Source organism: Mandrillus leucophaeus, unplaced genomic scaffold, assembly GCF_000951045.1.
Source record: "Mandrillus leucophaeus isolate KB7577 unplaced genomic scaffold, Mleu.le_1.0 Scaffold154, whole genome shotgun sequence".
Taxonomy (NCBI): Eukaryota; Metazoa; Chordata; class Mammalia; order Primates; family Cercopithecidae; genus Mandrillus; species Mandrillus leucophaeus.
Window position 1 is genome coordinate 2,257,042 of NW_012101521.1, and position 6,406 is coordinate 2,263,447.

The following is a 6,406-nucleotide window of genomic DNA, read 5'->3' on the forward strand; positions in this document are numbered from 1 at the left end:
TAAATGTTGAACTCACAGCCGGAAGCACTGTAACTCATGTCTGAGTGAAGCTAACTGAATGCATGCATTTTCTCTGTAAGGCACCTCATGACTTTCTTAGGTTTAGGAACACGAGACAGCGCTTCAACACCGTGCCTGGGCCCCTTTTAAACAGCAAAATCACCAAAAGCAACAAAACACACAAATGTGAAAAAGATGGAACTAAATAGACTGCAAAAAGGACTAGCTAATAGTATGAGAGCTGAAATAAGACAGCCTTGCTCAGCCGCAGCCGAAAACACGTGTGTGAGGGACTCGTCTGTTTCACTACACTGCCAGTACTCATGGAAGAGTTGTGGGTATTGATTTTGGGGTTAGAAATAAATTTTACCAAGCAGGTGAATTTGCAAAAACAGAACCCCTGAATAATGATGATCGACTCTATCTTGCATTATTATTTCCCTGCTCAAACACCTTGTGAGGCTCCCTCCTGTCTATTAAATTAACTATAAACTTCACTTCACCTGCCTGCCTTTCAAAGGCTTTGATAATCTGACCGCACTCCATCTATTAAAAAACTTATTTCTGGCTAGCTGCAGTGGCTCACACCTGTAATCCCAGCACTTTGGGAGGCCAAGGCAGGAAGATTGCTTGAGCCCAGGAATTTGAGACCAGCCTGGGCAACATAGTGTGACCTCATCTCTGCAAAAAATAAAAATTAGCTGGGCATGGTGGAGTATGCTGGTAGTCCCAGCTACTAGGGAGGATGGAAGGATCACTGGAGCCCAGGAGTTCGAGGCTGCAGTGAGCTACGATTGTGCCACTGCACTCTAGCCTGGGCAACAGAGCAAGACTCTGTTGCAAACAAACAAACAAAACCAGACAAAAACCCCTTATTTCCCATTAGTCCCAAAAGGGCCATTTTCTTTTCCGGTGGGTTGGCGGCTCCTCTTCCTCACTAGTCTACCGAGAACCGGCTCTGTCGTGCCTCCACACCTGTGCTCCTACTATTTCGCCCCAGGCATGGTCTCCCTTCCCAACTTGTCTACCAAGTCCTACAGTTTAAAGGCTGGATCAAAGTTCTTCTGATTTATTTCAAAATTTTCAAAATTAATTAATTAATTAATTTTTTTTTTTTTTAAAGAGACAGACTCTCGCTATATTCCCCAGGCTGGAATGCTGTGGCTATTCACAGGCATCATCACGGCTCATTGCAGCCTCGATCTCCTGGCCTCAAGTGATCCTCTGGCCTCTGCCTCCTGAGTAGCTAGGACTACAGGCGTGCACCACTGTGCCTGGTGTAAAGTTCTTTGTGCAGCTGATTTATCCCTTCTTGGATGCCGTAGACCCATATCATAGTGGAGGTTAATTTAAAATAAAATGTCTTTTTGTGATTCTCCGACAGGCAGCCCACCTGGGAGGAATTTTCCGGAGATCACTGTCTGATGACCCTGTCTGGGAATTGGAGCCATCCAAGTTACACTGACCGTGTTTGGGTTGGGATATTGAGGAGGCTGTGGTTAAAAGCATACGATGGGAGATCCTATTGTACTTGTGAGTGAGATCCAGCTGGAGGAATGTTTTAGTTCTTCAGAAATACCAACGGGTCTCTGTAAGTAACATAGGGTGGTGAGCCAAGCACAATGAGATCATTGAGGTGTCCCAGCAAGAATCGATCTGTTTAGAGAAGAGACATTGCTTCTCTTATTTTAAAAAATTTTTAAACATTTTATTTTTAAATTTGCTGCCTTTAACAAGCTGCTTCTAACAGCCTCAGGGCGAGGGGCCCATGAGTGCAAGGACAGGAGAGGGGTCTGCAAGTTCTACTTGGGTAGGGCTTGGGGCATCACAGGAGTGCAGGGGCCCCCTCTCTGGGATCCAGTTTAACCCTGATGACATCCCCTATGCAGCAAATAACTCCAAGTAACCAGCAGTAGCTGGTCCACACCACAGTCTGTGAGAGGTTGCTCATGCCTTGCCTGTTTTCCTACCTCTTCATCCTAAGGAAAAAGACCCACAGTCTGAGTGCCCTGTTCTGGGACATAGGTGGGGAACAGGCAGGGATGGGAGGTGGAGAGCACTTTCTTCTGCACCCAATAAATAGATGCCTTTTATTTTTGATGCAAGGCCTCCCTCTGTCACCCAGACTGGAGGGCAATGGCGCAGTCGTGGCTCACTGCTGCCTCAGTCTCCAGATGGCTCAAGCCATCCTCCCCCATCAACCGTCCAAGTATCTGGATTTACAGGTGCATGCCACCATGCCCAGCTAATTTTTTCTATTTTTCTGTAGAGATGGGCTTTCACTGTTTTGCCCAGGCTAGTCTCCAACTTCTGGGCTCAACCGATCCACCCTCCTCGGCCTCCCAAGTCCTAGGATTATAGGTGTGAGCCACTGCGCCTGGCGTTTTTGCCTTTTGAAAGTATCTGTTGTTAATAGTATTCAATTGGGTTGAACCTTGCTAGTGACCAATGTGAATTTGCATACATTAGTCTATGCAAATTTGCATACCATCAGCAAATTTGTGGTGCGCAGAACTTCAGAAATAGAAGGAAGCTAACGGGGGTGTCAAATGAAGCTTCTTTTTTTTACCTGAAAAGAAACCGAAGTCCAGCTCAGGGAAGGTCACAGCTAATTCTTATGGGGAGACAGACCCAGGGACATCATGGTACCCCCGAGATTAGTACTGCCCCTTGAACATCCATATTTTCTGTCCCTAGCCCATTGGAACCCCTTAAAGTTGGTCCCTCGAGCTTGGGTGATAGCACAGGTGATGGAAAGTAGGCAGGCTTACCATTGAAGCTCCAACCTAGCTCTGCACCACATCAGCTGTGTGACCTTGAGCAAATCACTTAACCACTCTGAGCCTGACATTTGTAAATATCAAGGTAGCAATGCCCTCTTCACTGCCCTGTTGTGACAAATAAGATATATTCCATAGATATGATCCATGTAATATTAAACTACCATTTACTGAGTCTCCCCTATGGAAAGCACCTAGTAGGTGCTCAAAAACTCCCAGTCCTTTCTTCCCCTCCCTTAATGTGTCACTGCATCCGGGTAATTTATGTCTATTTCCTGTGTTCCTTTGAGAAGTGCATGTCATGCTCTGCACAAAAGTGACTCTTACGGTGGCATTTCAAGCATCATGGCAGGGTGCTCAGACGTTGGTGGATGTATTTTAAGCTGGGGTGCAAGGTGGGCACTCTCAGGGACTCTCATGTGTGTCTTGAGCCCTTCCTGTGAACCTGACTGACCGTGGCTTCCGTGCCATTTTCATTCCAGCCAAGAATGTTCTGAAACGAAGCCGATATCTGAGGGATCCAGGATGCCTGTGCCCCTCTCTTACCCTGTCTCAGGGGATGATTTAGGCATCAAGAATTTTCCTTATGGTTGCAAGATGATTAAAAAAACCACACACTCAGATGCTTTTCTGAGGGTGACATTTTTCACAGCCCCTTTCCCTCCTCCATAGATTTCCTGGGTTCCATCCAGCTCTGGCTCTAGCTCGCTCCGTGATTCTGGACAAGTCACTTCATCTCTCCAAGCCTTGTCTATAAAGTAGGGATAATACTCCTTCCCACTTCAGAGAGTCATTAGGGGATTAAACTGTGACCCATATGTAGTCAAGGGTCCAGCACACACTGACAACTCACCAAATATTAGTCATCACTCCAAACTAAGAAGGCAGGGTTCCAGTTGGGTGTGGTGGTTCATATCTGTAATCCCAGCACTTTGGGAGGCTGAGGCGGGCAGATCATGAGGTCAAGAGATCGAGACCATCCTGGCCATCGTGGTGAAACCCCATCTCTATTAAAAATACAAAAATTAGCTGGGTGTGGTGGCGCACACCTGTAGTCCCAGCTACTCAGAAGGCTGAGGCAGGAGAATTGCTTGAACCTGGGAGGCGGAGGTTGCCGTGAGCCAAGATCGTGCTATTGCACTCCAGCCTGGCAACAGAGTGAGAATCCGTTAAAAAAAAAATGGCAGGATTCCATTAACTTCCAGTCTTCCAGGTAGACTGTCTTAAATATTGGGCAATTCGCTTTCCTCCTCTAGGCCTCAGCTTTCCTATCTGAAAAATGGGAGTAGGACAAGGGAACTGGATCACAGGCCTTAACATGACATTCTGTGGTTATTAAATAAGGCCTCACAAAGACAGTGTCGGGGACCAAGGAGCTCAGGCCGCCTGCTCCACCTTTGCCACCTGCAAGACTGTATACTCCAGCCAGTAAGGACATCACTGTTCTCACTCACTAGTGTGTCCTCAGCCCCAGCCCAGAGACTCTGGCTAAGGGCTGACACATAATAAATCCATGTGAATGGACGCAGGAACTCCGCTCTGATCTGTTTTATCTGCTGAGTTTTTGCATACAATTTTGTTTGAACAAAGAACCACTTGGTTTATCTATCAGTCAGGGCTCAGCAGGAAACACATGATGCATACATAATTGGGATAGTTCGAGGACAGTTTAGTAAAGGAACTGTTTACAAAGGTGTGGGGAGAGTGTAGGGAACCCACACAGGAGGGTATAATTGGGGTCTAGCGTCAGCGGGCGCCATCATCATTCCTAACCAGATGAGGGAAGGTTAAGAGTTAAGGGGAGAAGGTGCCAAGGGAGAAAAGATCCTTGGCTGAGACCTTCAGTGAAGGGATGCAGCCAATCCTCAGAGACTCTGGCCGGCAGGAGCAGGGGGAACAAGGACCCTGACTCCATCTACCCTGCCCCTGATTTCCTTCTGGGCCTCCAGTTGGCAGAACCAAATCAGAAGGTGGAGGGCAAGACAGTCCACTGAAGTCCACATGGGGAGAAGGGTGGAGAGGCAATCTGGGGGTTGTATGGGGGGCACAAAAAAAGATGCCCGACACAGATGGCCAGCATCGCTTCCCCTGCCACCTGCCCCCACCCTCACACCGCACAACACACTCACAGCACAGGACCAGAGAGCAGATCTCTGCTTTCTAAGGATCTTTTCAGGTCTGACCTGCAGATTCTTCCGTTTTAAATCAAGGCTAAAATATATCGAGGCTTACTGAGGTCTAGTGGCAGCTCAGCGTTATCAGTGGGTTGGGTAGTGCTTACTGGTCTGGTACTAATGGCACAATTTTATTGCATTTAGGTCAAATTGTGCCTCAATTCCAATGTCGTATTTTTGGGTCATGGGTCTCCTCTCTCTTTCTTTTCTAAATGTGCAGGAGTATTCCTCCTGGTCCTTTGGGATGCTGACAGAGGAGCAGATATACAGCATCTCTGCCATGATATAAGGGCTGCTGCGGTCGGTGCACAACTGTCTCCCTAGAAGGTACTGCAGGGGTGTAAAACTTCCTCTCCCTGCATTGTCAGCGCGTGTCTCGGTGGATGTCTGCTGACTTTTTCAAAAACCCTTGTAGAACAGTGGTTCTCAAATGGTGATTTTGTCCCCCTCACCCCAAGGGACCTTTGGCAATATCTTGAGATGTTTTTGGTTGCCGTGATTGAGGAGGTGCTACCTGCCTCTGCTGGGCAGAGGCCAGGGATGCTGTTCAACATCCCACAATGCACAGGACAATCTTCTCTACAGCAATGAATTATCCAGTCCACAATCTCAATAGCACCAATATGGAGAAACCCTGTTGAAGATGGAGCCTATCCATGGGGCATTGATCTTGGAGTCTCCCCCTTCCTGAATACTTGAAGTCCCTCTGCAGACTCTTGGATACCTCCAGCAATGGGGAGCTCACCACCTGTTTTGAAGCCAGGCAGGTCTGAGCTCTTCTTGTGACTGTGTGACTCTGGATTTTCCCACAGGTGGGAGTGGCTCCACCACCTTGAGCTTCAGTTTCCCCCAGTGCCATGGGATTAGCAGCAGCCCTGCCTCACAGACGCTGCGAGGATGAAATGAGATGATGTGCCAGAGTTGGCTGGTGCGGTGCAGGGTATACAGAGAGTGCTCAATAAACGTTTCCTGCTGCGAATGCCCTGTCCTGGTTCACTCGCCTGCATTGTGGAGCAGATGAACGGTAGGGTTTCTTTTGTCTCCAAAAATGAAGCACTGAGTGAAGAATAACGTGTAGGTCTTTGGGGGAACTTTCCCCTTTGGGGTTGTTTCCCTGTAATATTTGCTCATGAACATTTTGGCTGAATCATCTCTGTGGGTGTTGGAAGGAAGCCTTCTAGCCTGGTTTTATGACAGTCTGTGAAGGGAGAATCAGAATTCCTAAAGATGGAAGCAGTGGGGTGTCAGTTAAGTTGGGAAGCTGATGGCTCTGAGGGCCACCATTCATCACATTTCATTGAGGGGCAGCTCTACTTGCTGCCAAAGGGTGGGCTTGGGACCCAGCAGGGCCTAGCTTGGGAGACCGGAGTTGGTGGGATGTGAGATGGGGGATGGCCATCCCCGAAGTGTCCCAACATCTGGGTCCAGACAGCCCTGTACTCCTGGAGGAAT

At 48.0% G+C, this 6,406-nt stretch overlaps 1 long non-coding RNA gene across 1 annotated transcript in view; it reads left to right on the forward strand.

Moving 5' to 3' along the window:
* LOC105536078 overlaps window positions 1-5,929 on the forward strand; it is a 58,308-nt gene extending 52,379 nt beyond the window's left edge. Inside the window, exons 2-4 of the long non-coding RNA XR_001005537.1 lie at window positions 1,389-1,591; window positions 2,270-2,363; window positions 5,413-5,929. This is a non-coding gene — a long non-coding RNA (uncharacterized LOC105536078). The remainder of the gene's footprint in view (window positions 1-1,388; window positions 1,592-2,269; window positions 2,364-5,412) is intronic.
* The last annotated feature ends 477 nt before the right edge of the window (window positions 5,930-6,406 follow it).